General features: G+C 40.7%; 1 protein-coding gene across 3 annotated transcripts in view; it reads right to left on the bottom strand.

Annotated features, from left to right (window-relative positions):
* The window catches only part of LIMS1 (LIM zinc finger domain containing 1), a 140962-nt gene that overhangs the window by 101664 nt on the left and 27095 nt on the right, over window positions 1-12203 (bottom strand). Inside the window, exon 1 of one of the 3 annotated variants that reach the window (XM_036448005.2) lies at window positions 3257-3451. The exons of the other annotated variants lie outside the window; for them this stretch is intronic. The gene's annotated coding sequence lies outside the window, so the exon portion shown is untranslated. Of the gene's footprint in view, window positions 1-3256; window positions 3452-12203 lie in introns of those variants that run through there. 3 annotated transcript variants of the gene reach the window in all.

The following is a 12203-nucleotide window of genomic DNA, read 5'->3' as shown; positions in this document are numbered from 1 at the left end:
CGCAAGAAGGCCAGAGAATCCAGAAAGTTGAAGATAATGTAAGAAACCTCTGGGACAACTTCAAGCAAACCAACATCAGAATTATGGGGGTCCCAGAAGATGAGAGAGAGCAAGATATCGAAAACATACTGAAAGAAATAGTGACAGAAAACTTTCCCCACCTGGTGAAAGAATTAGACTTACAAGTCCAGGAAGCGCACAGAACTCCAAACAAAAGGAATCCAAAGAGGACCACACCAAGACAAATCATAATTAAGATTCCAAGAGCAAAAGACAAAGAGAGAATATTAAAAGAAGCAAGAGCAAAGAAGGTAGTTACCTATAAAGGAGCACCTATACCATTGTCAGCTGATTTCTCAACAGAAACCATGCAGGCCAGACGGGAATGGCAAGAAATATTCAAGGTGATGAATAGCAAGAACCTACAGCCAAAGATAATCTATCCAGCAAAGCTATCACTCAGATTCGAAGGTCAGATAAAGAGCTTTACTAATAAAAAAAAGCTAAAGGAGTTCATCACCACCAAACCAGAATTATATGAATTGCTGAAGGGGGTTCTTTCAGAAGAGAAAGTAAATAAAGATAAAAATTATGAACAACAAATACGTAACTATCAACAAGTGAATCTAAAAACCAAGGAAACTAAAAAAGAAAAATCTGAGGAACAATATTAACTGTTGAATATAATAGAATCAGAGGTATGGAAGGGGAGTGAACTGTTTATTCTTGGGGAAAAGGGGAGAGGGGGATGTGGGAAGAGACTGAACATAAACTGTACACCTATGGATGAGGACAATGGGGGGTGGGGAAAGGGCAGAGGGTGGGGTGAGAAGGGGGGGGAAAGGAACATTTGTAATAATATGAACAATAAAAATTTATTTAAAAATAATAATAAAATAAAATAAAAAAGAAATTGTCTATGAGACTTAAGACTCAATCCCACCTCTCTGACAACGCCACGGTTTAAGCCCCACACACCTTACTTTCTTGAACCCTCATTTTCAGTATATTCTCAAATCTGGTGTTCCACCAACTAGAACCACTTCTCAGTCATCTTTGTATCCTCAGAACAGTGCTTACCATAGAACAAACAAATTGAATGTCAACTGAATGAAGGAATTGTTGACAAAGCTTTTATATGGTACTGTACTCCACTCTCTTCCCAGTCCAGGCTCTACAGGGCTATGTTATTAGCACCTCACTGCAAAATGGCCCTAAATTTTATTGCATTCAAGACCAGTATTCCATGTATATTTCCCATTACTTTCACCCCTCAAAAACATCTTACATCCTATAGCACCTTAACCTTTTGAATTTAACTCATTCATTTAACATTCATTTATTGAGCACTTGGTATTCTAGGCTCTGGAGAAATTAAGGCAAAGCCACTGCTTCGGGGATCTTAATAATCTAGTGAAAGGACAGGAGATACCTGGCATCTGACAGACAGAGGTTGAGGGCAACGTGCAGATCAAGTATGCCTGTAGATCAGAATAGGGTCTGTGGGTTTCATTCTAGGTGACATGAAAAGACAATGAAGTAAAACTGACCAACCCCTTTGCTCAAGCTGTTGCCAACACTGCCTAGAACACTTTCCCAACATTTTTACATTGAAATGCACTCATTCTTCAAAATCCAGCTCAAAAATCATCAACTAAATAGTGCCATTCTTGAGAATCATAGGCACTGCTTCTTTTGGTTATTCCCCAAAAACTTGACAGCACTCAGCTTTTTATTAATTTGAAAGATCAAATTAAAGTGATCATCCTCTTTTTAACTTTTTCTTTCTTGTTCTAGATAGTGTTCTCCTCATCACTTTAACTATGCCATATTTCACAATTGTTTATATGTATAAAACATATAAAAATATGTTATATAAGAACCTTCTTTACACATCACTCCATTCTATGTCACAGGTATATACCTCTCAAGGTTATCATGTTTTAGGACATTAACTGTAAAATAAATAATTATTTTTTCACAAATACATTAAATGTCTAAGGAAATTCATAATGTAAGGAAAATCCTGTGTGGACCCAAGATCTTTTTTTAAAAAATCCTCACCTGATACGTTTTTTATTTTAGAGAGAGAAGGGAAAAGGATGGAGGAAAGGAAAGAGAGAAATATCAATTGGTTGCCTCCTGTACATAGCCCAACCAGAACAGGGATCGAACCTGCAACCTAGGTATGTGCACTGACCAGAAATCGAACCCATGACCCTTCAGTGCATGGAATGACATTTTAACCTCTGAGCCACGCTGGCCAGGGCTGAAAAATCACTTCTTCATAGATGTTTTACAAATGTAGTTTGGTGCACTAAGGCAGTTAAAAAAAAAAAAAAAAAGAATTATATAGGTTAATAAAAAATAGTAACTCCTCAATTGGTTGCTCTTTTCCAGCCATGGGAAGACAAAAGTTCACCAATCATGGTATTGAATAGCACATGATTGATTATCTCTTTGTTTTAAGACCAAAGGCAGAATTTGAGTTAAAAATATTTAACATAGCCAAAACCGGTTTGGCTCAGTGGTAGAGCATCGGTCTAAGGACTGAAAGGTCCCAGGTTCGATTCCGGTCAAGGGCATGTACCCTGGTTGCGGGCACATCCCCGGTAGGGGGTGTGCAAGAGGCAGCTGGTCGATGTTTCTCTCTCATCGACATTTCTAGCTCTCTATCTCTCTCCCTTCCTCTCTGTAAAATATCAATAAAATATATTTTTAAAAAAATATTTAACATAGAAAGATGCCAAAAAGAATAACTAAGGTCTTTTTTACTATAAGTCCTGCAGGACCTTAAACTTTATGGCACTAAACATTATTAAGGTTGCTAATGTTTTCTTGCAAGAGTAAAGAATTTTTGCTTTAAAACCAATATAAGATGAAATTGGTTTTACACATTTTCAATAATTAAATATACACCATAAGAAGTAAGGCACACAACCATTACCCTCTATAGCAGGGAGGAGAAAAATTTTAATGAGTATGGTCAGCAGCTATTACAACTTACCTAAACTCTTTGAGTTATTATATATGCAAGTTTAGGTAAGTAAGTATATTATATTTTATATTTGCTTTTCAATAACTAAGAAAAATAGTTTATAAGGAAAACAAATCTGGAAATACAACAATACCCTGCATTTGGCTCGACCAGCCCATCACATGCATTTCTTCTTTCAGACTTTCACTCGGCAGATTTAACAACTATGTGCACACAGCCCCATCTCTGTAAAAACAAGTCGATACTCCAAGCACTTACCTGATGTGCTTCTAGCTCCCTTCCTCTTAACTTAAGAGGGGAAAAAAATCTCCTTTCAGCTCCCGTATTCACTCATTTACTAGAGCCTGGGAAACGAGTTTCACATCATGGTGAATTATCTTTAAAAGCTTCTGCTTCCTATACTGTATAGCACTTCCTCATCCTAACTTTGCATCTGTGCCCTTGAACTATATATATTTAAGCAAAGGAAACCAAGCTGAGGGTTTTCCCCTGAATTCAGTCAAATCATGTGACATGATGTGTTACATGATAACCCATAACTCTGAAGCAATAAGACAACACCCTTAAATGTCATAACTCACATCCTGTTGAGTTCTTTTATATACCTTATTAAGTTAAGAAATTCATCCACAAACTTATGGAAAGCATTTGTAATATGCAGAAAAATGAACAACAGATACTTCTCCTAAAATCCCTCAAATAAGCAGCACTTGGCCTTAGCATGCCCTCTATCTACCCTCCACAATGATTGGTAGTCACAGACAGCCCTCACAGCTGATTGGCCTAGAGTTAAATCCCTTCCATTGATCTGCCAACAGCAATAAATACTCAACTACAACAGAAGGGTTTACATAGCCCACCTGGGAGTGCACCTGGAGTGCCCAGGAAGGGTGATCAGGGAAGCTGTGTGACTGGACCCTACAGAACACCTACTACACAAGGTTACTCTACCAAACTCAGAAGACATAACAGCTCTACCAAATACATAGAAACAAAAGGGAAGCAGGCAAAATGTGGAGACAAAGAAATAGATCCCAAATGAAGGAATAGGAGAAATCTCCAGAAAAAGAACTAAATGAATCTGGCTGGTGTGGCTCAGTGGCTGAGCATTAACCTATGAACCAGGAGGTAGCAATTTGATTCCTGGTCAGAGCACATGCCTGGGTTGTGGGCTTGATCCCCAATGTGGGGTGTGCAGGAGGCAGCCGATCAATGATTTTCTCACATCATTGATGTTTCTATCTCTCTCTTCCTCTCCCTTTCTCTCAAAAACAAAACAAAACAAACAAAAAAAGAATTAAATGATATAGAGTTCAAAACAATGGTTATAAGGATGCTCAAAGAATTTAGTCAGAACTTCAAGGAACTTAGTGAGAATCTCAATAGCATGAAACAGGACACAGGAACCATAGCAAAGAACCAGTCAGAAATGAAGGATACACAAACGAAAAGAATAATTTACAGGGAACCAACAGTAGTCATGTAGAGGATGCTGAGAATCAGCAAAATATTAGGAAGCAAAAACACCCAACCAGAAAAGCAAACTGTAAAAAGAATTTTTAAAAAAATGAATATAGTGTAAGGAGCCACTGGGACAACTTCAAGCGTACCAACATTCGCATCATGGGCATGCTGAAGAAGAGAGGGAGCAAGAAATTGAAAACATATTTGAAAAAATAATGACAGAAAACTTCCCCTACCTGGTGAAAAAAAAAATAGACATACAAGTTGAAGAAGTACAGAGTCCAAACAAGATGAACCCAAAGAGGACCACACAAAGATACATCATAATTAAAATGCCAAAGGTTAAAGACAAAATCTTAAAAGCAGCAAGAGAAAAGCAATTAGTAACCTGCAAGGGAGCTCCCATAAAACTGTCAGCTGATTTCTCAATAGAAACTTCACAGGTCAGAAGGGAGAGGAAACAAATATTCAAAGTGATGAAAAGCAAGGACCTACAACCAAGATTGCTCTACCCAGCAAAACTATTATTTAGAATCAAAGGACATACAAACAGCCTTGTGAACAGCTTCCCAAAACAGCTTCCCAGATAAGAAAAAACTAAAGGACTTTATTACCACCAAACCAGTATCATATGAAATGTTAGGAAGAGGAAGGAAAAAAAAAGATAAAAGATCTCTCTCTCTCTCTCTCTCTCTCTCTCTCTCTCTCTCTCTCTCTCTCTCTCTCTCTCTCTCTCCCTAGCCCCCTATTCTCTCGAAAAAATCAATGGAAAACATATCCTTGGGTGAGGATTAACAAAAACATAAAAATTTTTAGGATGAACAATGAAATGGCAATAAATACATTTTATCAACAAATGAATCTAATCAAAACAAATGAACAAGCAGAACAGAAACAGACTCATAGACATAGAGAACATTTTGATGGCTGCCACATGGGAGGGGGTTGGGGAGATGGGTGAATACACTCAGATAACTAAACAAAATATGTGATTCACACACAGATAGTGCAGTTAGCATCCTGAGAAAGTAGAACCCAAGGTACAGTTATCCAAGGGACCAAATAAATAAAATTGTATTGGCCCAGAAATGGGGTGGGAGCAAGCTTAGGAGCAGCAGAACTGCAGCTGTACCCCCAGTGACCCCTTTTGCCTATGGTCACAACCCACTGCTTGGAACAATTCTCAGCATCCTATTCCAAGAGTAGTTAATGAGGAGACAAGATGTATAAAAAGCCTATTGTACCCCTGATAGATTCCCTCGTACAGAATGCAGTTATTTGTGGGTTGGGTTCATCAATCTGGTCTCATGCTAATCTTTTCACTCTGGCAGGGAAAGTATTATTACACATCCTTCTTTAAAAAGAAAATAGCTTCCTGTCCTGGCCGGTGTGTTCAGTGGTTGGAGGCATTAGCCCTGTACTGAGGAGGGCGAATTCAATTCCTGGTCAAAGCAGCCTACCTGGGTTGCAGATTCAATCCCTGGCCCCTGTCGAGGCATGAGTGGGAGGCAACCAATTGATGTGTCTCTCTCATTGATGGTTCTCTCCCCCTCCTCCCATCCATTCTCCCTCCCCCCTTCTACTCTCTATAAAAAGCAATGGAAAAAATATCCTCGGGTGAGAATTAAAAATAAGTAAATAATAAATAAAAAAGAAAAACAGCTTCTCTATCCAGGCCACTTTCAAAAGCTAGAGATCTCGGGGTAGAGACTCAGATAAAGCATGTAGGGAGGGATTTCCCCCAAAGTCCTCACATGCATGTGCATAGAATGTGGTCTCTGCCAAGAGAGAAGAGGGAGTGATGCTATGGAACTTGGCCTGAGACACATGGCAGTGCCAGTTGCCCCTATCCACCTTGTGTCTCCGACTTTATCCATTATGCCATTTGATGCCCGCTCCTTGAAACTTCCAGATCACAAAAGCATAGCCCCTTACCCACTACTGTGGCTCAATTATGGGCATCTGAGAACAGGGCTGGGCTATCTTCTACCTCCTGAAAGTAGGGTGGCTTTCCCTGTGAGCTAGGGGCCTGCGGGGCCTTCAGTGGACACAAGGCCACCATTTGGCTGAAGCTCTGACAGAAATGGCACTTCTTGGGCTAAAGTGGCTGCTTGCATTCCTTGGCGCAATGGTCTAGACCTCCACAGTTGCAGCACCTGTCTTCCTTCAGTTGGCACTTCTGCATGTTTTTCCCTTTTGGCAGCCTCTCTCACTTCCAAGAATACCACACCAGGGTAATTACTCAGATAGATTTTAGGCCATTGGCAGACTTTTTAAAGGGGAACTCCACTGCCTTACCACCCTACAGCCTCCAGAAGTTCCCCTGGTGCAGCTTACTCTGGTGCAAAAAGATATCCATCAGTGGGTGGAGCGTAAACCCAGTGAGGGCGGTCATAGGTGGAAACAGAACTCACGCACACATTGAACCTTAAAGATGCTGACACCAAGCAGCAGCTGCAGCTCCTCTGCCACCTGGGCCACAATCCCCGGCAGCTTGGTTTGACACAGAACCCATGGTAGTCAGCTAAGCCCGTGTCCCTGGATCCCAGGTCAGGTGGCTGCTGGCCCTAAAGAAGTCCAGAAGCAGCCGAGACCGGTTTGGCTCAATGGATAGAGCGTCGGCTTGGGGACTGAGGGGTCCCGGGTTCAATTCAGGTCAAGGGCATGTACCTTGGTTTCTAACTCTCTATCTCTCTCCCTTCCTCTCTGTACAAAATCAATAAAATATATTTTTTTAAAAAGTCCAGAAGCAAACAGCAACCACTCATTTTTTTTTGAAGAGTCGTTTTCAAAACGTTGGCAGTTCCTCAAACATTAAATACAGAATTGCCATATGGCCGAGGCCGGTTTGGCTCAATGGATAGAGTGTCGGCTTGGGGACTGAAAGGTCCTCGGTTCGATTTCGGAAAAGGGCATGTACCTCAGTTGCGGGCATATCCCCAGCAGGGGGTATGCAAGAGGCAGCTGATCAATGACTCTCTCTTATCGATGTTTCTATCTCTCCCCCTTCCTCTCTGTACAAAATAATATATATAAATATATATGTAAATATATATATATATATATATATATATATGTGTGTGTAAATATATATATATAAATTGCCATATGATCCAGCAATTCTACTCCGAGGTATATACTCAAAAGAATTAAAAGTGGGGACACAAAACAGATGTTTTTACATCAATGTTCACAGCAGCATTACTCACAAGAGTCAAAAGGTGGAAAATATAAGTAATGCAAAATTTAACATTTAACCATTTGTAAGTGTATAGTTTACCAGTACATTGAGTGTACTTCAACAGATAAGTAGATAAACAAAATGTGGTCCATCCATACATACAATGGAATATTATCCTATATAATAAAGAGCTAATATGCTAATTAGATGGAACAGCCGAATGACCATCTAGATCACATGTGTCAAACACAAGGCCCGCGGGCCAAATCCGTCCCGCCAGGCCTTGCAATGTGGCCCGCACCGCGCTGTCATCACTGCACTCCACTGCGTTTCCATCACAATGACAGTTTATGACTGTTCAGTAAACCATTCGGCCCGCGATTTAGGCTAGATTTTAGATTTTGGCCCCTTCTCTGATTGAGTTCGACACCCCTAATCTAGATGAAGCTGGGGTTGCGAGGGGCTGAGAGGGCCCCTTGTACAAATTTCGTGCAACGGACCTCTTGTCTATATACTACCGTTTCCCCGAAAATAAGGCAGTGTCTTACATTAATTTTTTTCTCCCAAAGTTGCGCTAGGTCTTATTTTCAGGGGATGTCTTATCTTTCCATATGCTTGGTCTTATTTTCGGAGGATGTCTTATTTTTGGGGAAACATGGTAGTATATAAAAACCTAAGGCACTGTTCAACCAGTCACTATGACATGCACTGACCACCAGGGGTGCGCTGTCAGCTGACCTATGAGCGCCAGACGCAGGGCTCACAGCTGGCTGCTGCTGCCCAGAGATGGCAATGGAGTGGCAGCGAGCCTCCCAAGCAGCATCAGCAGGCGCAGTGGGTCCAGGATGAGCAGGAGTAGCAGGCAGGAGCAACAGGCAGCGTTGGACTGCCGATTTCATGCACTGAGCCTCTAATTCAGCTATAAAAGGAACACAAGCCAGAACCAGTTTCCCTCAGTGGATAGAGCATCAGCCTGCAGACTGGAAGGTCCCGGGTTCGATTCCGGTCAGGGGCATGTACCTCGGTTGCAGGCACATCCCCAGTAGGGAGTGTGCAGGAGGCAGCTGGTCGATGATTCTCTCTCATCGATGTTTCTAACTCTCTATCCCTCTCTCTTCCTCTCTGTAAAATCAATAAAATATTAAAAAAAAAAAAAAAAGGAACACAATTCTGGCATATGCTACATTATAATGAATCTTGAGAACATTATGCTAAGGGAAATAAGCCAGTCACGAAAGTACAAATATTGTATAATTCCATTCGTATGAGATCCCTAGAGCAGTTAAATTAATAGAAAGTGGAATAGTGCTTCCTGGGGGCTGGGAGAGGTGAAACTGGAGAGTTATTGTTTAATGGGGACAAAGTTTCTTTGATTAAAAATGTCCCAAAAGAGTGGTGATGGTTACACATATTGTTAATGTAAACTTAATGTTCTAGTAAATTCTATACTTACAAATGATTAAATGGTAAATTTTACATTACTTACATTTTCCACAATAAGGAAAAAAAAAACAATTAGAAATAAGACTTAAACTAGAAGGAAAAGTTGAGTTTTTTGTTTTGTTTTGTTTTTAAATATACTTTATTGATTTTCCACAGAGAGGAAGGAAGAGGGATAGAGAAATAGAAACGTTGATGAGAGAGAAACATCGACCAGCTGCCTCCTGCACACCCCCTGGCGGAGATGTGCCTGCAACCAAGGTAAATGCCCTTGACTGGAATCGAACCTGGGATCTTTCAGTCCGCAGACCGACGCTCTATCCACTGAGCCAAACTGGTTTCGGCGAAAAGTCGAGTTTTTAAATTTTCACTTCCACTATTTCATTATTCTTTTGGGGCCCAAGATTCTGCATTTACAACAATCTGTACAATGCTGAGGCTGCTGATCTCTCCCTACAGGCAAGAGCTACCCAACAACGGTTTGTGTGCCCTTAACTAATTATTCACCTCCTCGGATTACGAGAGTATCTGGACAGCCTCCTCAAATTGTCATATACATAACTGGTCAAGCTGGCTTCTATTGGACTCTGGGTTTTACAGTCCACTACACTGCTCTGGGCTGTAATGGCAGTGGATATTGAGGACTGTGGGTGACAAATTACCCTGAGGCATCCAGAAACTAAGAAGCCTTTTATACATAACACTTGCCAAAATGATCAATGGTGATGAATAAAAAATGTACTCTAGCTTCAATGGCAAGCATTACATATGAATAACTTTTGCATTTATCACCCCACCTATATAGGATCTCCATAACCATCTGACCCTGACAGGAGCTGTCATTCCTCCCCACTTGACCTCGCCTCTTCTGCTTCCATGGATTCAGAATAAACGGGTCAAAATTTTTATTCTGCCCTACTGAATGCATTACCCAAGGCAATTTAATACCACAGGAAATGTATGGGATTTGAAATTTCGGTATTCAGGTCCCAATTTCAGTTCTGCCACTTTACTAATCAGCAATGTGACTAGACAAGTATTTTCGGTCTCAGTATGTTCATCTGAGTTGTGGGGATTAAATAAAATGGCATAGGAGAAGTCCTTTGTAAATCATAAAACTTTACAAATATCCGTCTCTATCATTCAAAGCTCTTCATATGGAGGGTGAGCAGTCTCAGATTTCCCCACATTCTAGAGACTTCTGTAATTCTGTATATTTATGTTGAAAATAATTTAGCCCATAACTCCTCCATTTACACATCCACAGCAGCGCTGCGGTGCATGGCTTGAGCCAGACCTCCAGAGATTCCGGAAATGCTGCACTGGGTCTGTACCTGCCTGCAATTTGGAATTTCCTGTTCCTTAGCAGTGTATCTGACTGATCAGTGAAGTTTACAAAGGAGTGGTTCTTCTTTCTGTGAAGAGAAAATACCACAAAACTGATGCAAACTGTCATTGTTTCTAATGAAAGAGGAGACTGGCTAGTCCTCTCAAGTCTCTCCCAACTCTGCCATTTTGGGCTTCTGTGATCCTGAGGCTCGCCTCAGAGAAAGCCCAGCATAGATTCCATTGTTATCAAAGCCTCTATTATCATGATCCCCATTTAATCCTGCCAAATTGCAGCTGCTGTGCTCAACTGGCTCTCTAAATTTATAAAATAGTTAATATGGCCATTTGTTTCTATCATGAAGCAATGTTTTTTAAGAGATCCAAAACTTAAAAACACTCTTTTAAAGAAGAGTGAACCTTCAGAACGAATTTACTTGCACTGAGACAGGCTGAATCTGAGCAGTAACAGGAAAACTTGGACCTTACAAATTGTGTCTAGGACAGCATGGAGCTTCACAGTAAAAAGCAGTAGCTTATTCTCTGGTGGAAGGATGAGGCTCACAAGAATTATAACTCTTTTTATGGTTTTCCCTTTAACAGCTGATCAGCACAAGCCATGATTTCTGGTGCTTTGGTACCTTCTTCAGGATCCATTTGATTAAACTTGGCTTACTTTGTAGTTAGATATGGCCATGACACAGAGGTCTCAGATGAATGATTTTCATTTTCCATAATCTATGTCTCAAAAGCAGACATTAACTTTTAAGGGCATGTATATTAACAAGTGTTTTTGAGATTAAGTACTGAGGAAACTTTTGTGGTGTTTATAGTTAATTTGCAGAATTATAAGGTAGTGAATTAAAACTATGTCAAGCCAGCACCTCCTAGGGTCAGTAGCTTAGAAAGTTTTTAGTGTGAAGATGCGTTTTTTAAAATACTATATATACCCTGGCCAGTGTTGCTCAATGGTTAAGAGTTGGCCTGAGCACTGAAGGGTCGCGGTTTTTTGTTGTTGTTGTTTTGTTTTCTTTAAAAATATATTTTATTGATTTTTTACAGAGAGGAAGGGACAGGGATAGAGAGATAGAAACATCGAACAGCTGCCTCCTGCACACCTGCTTACCGGGGATGTGCCTACAACCAAGGTACATGCCCTTGCCCGGAATCAAACCTGGGACCCTTCAGTCCCCGGGCTGACACTCTATCCACTGAGCCAAACCGGTTTTGGCTGAAGGGTCAAGGTTTGATTCCCGGTCCAGGGCATGTACCCGGGTTGCAGGTTCAATCCCTGGCCCCAGCGAAGGTGCATTTAGGAGGCAATCAATTGATGTGTCTCTCTCACTCGTCTCTAAAAAGCAATGGAAAAAAATCCTCAAGTGAGGATTATCAACAAAAATAATAATAATAATTGTTGTGGGGTCGAACCCTGGGTTCAAAATAAGACCACCGGAGGCTGATAATTTATTTTTTAAAAAAGCAAACAAAGATTTATTGAACTGGCCAGGTCAGCTGTAAGAGTACCACACACAGGCGGACCCTACACGACTTTAGGGGCAGGTAGTTATTTTAAAGGTTCTGAGAAGGAAAACCCCCATTCTACAACAAACTGTTGTTTGGAATTTTCTGCTGTTCTTCCTAGATAAAATGTTGCTTTCTGGTTTGCTTTAGCTCGTTTGAAGAATGATGAAGATAAATTTAGCTGTCTGACCTTGCAGGCCAGAGACCAGATATACCCACAGTTTTAATACCATGCCAGGTGCATTTTTTTAATTGGATAGAACAGCATTGTTT

The sequence above is a fragment of the Pipistrellus kuhlii genome, unplaced genomic scaffold, assembly GCF_014108245.1.
Source record: "Pipistrellus kuhlii isolate mPipKuh1 unplaced genomic scaffold, mPipKuh1.p scaffold_m20_p_2, whole genome shotgun sequence".
Taxonomy (NCBI): Eukaryota; Metazoa; Chordata; class Mammalia; order Chiroptera; family Vespertilionidae; genus Pipistrellus; species Pipistrellus kuhlii.
This window is presented reverse-complemented; position numbering and strand designations above follow the sequence as displayed.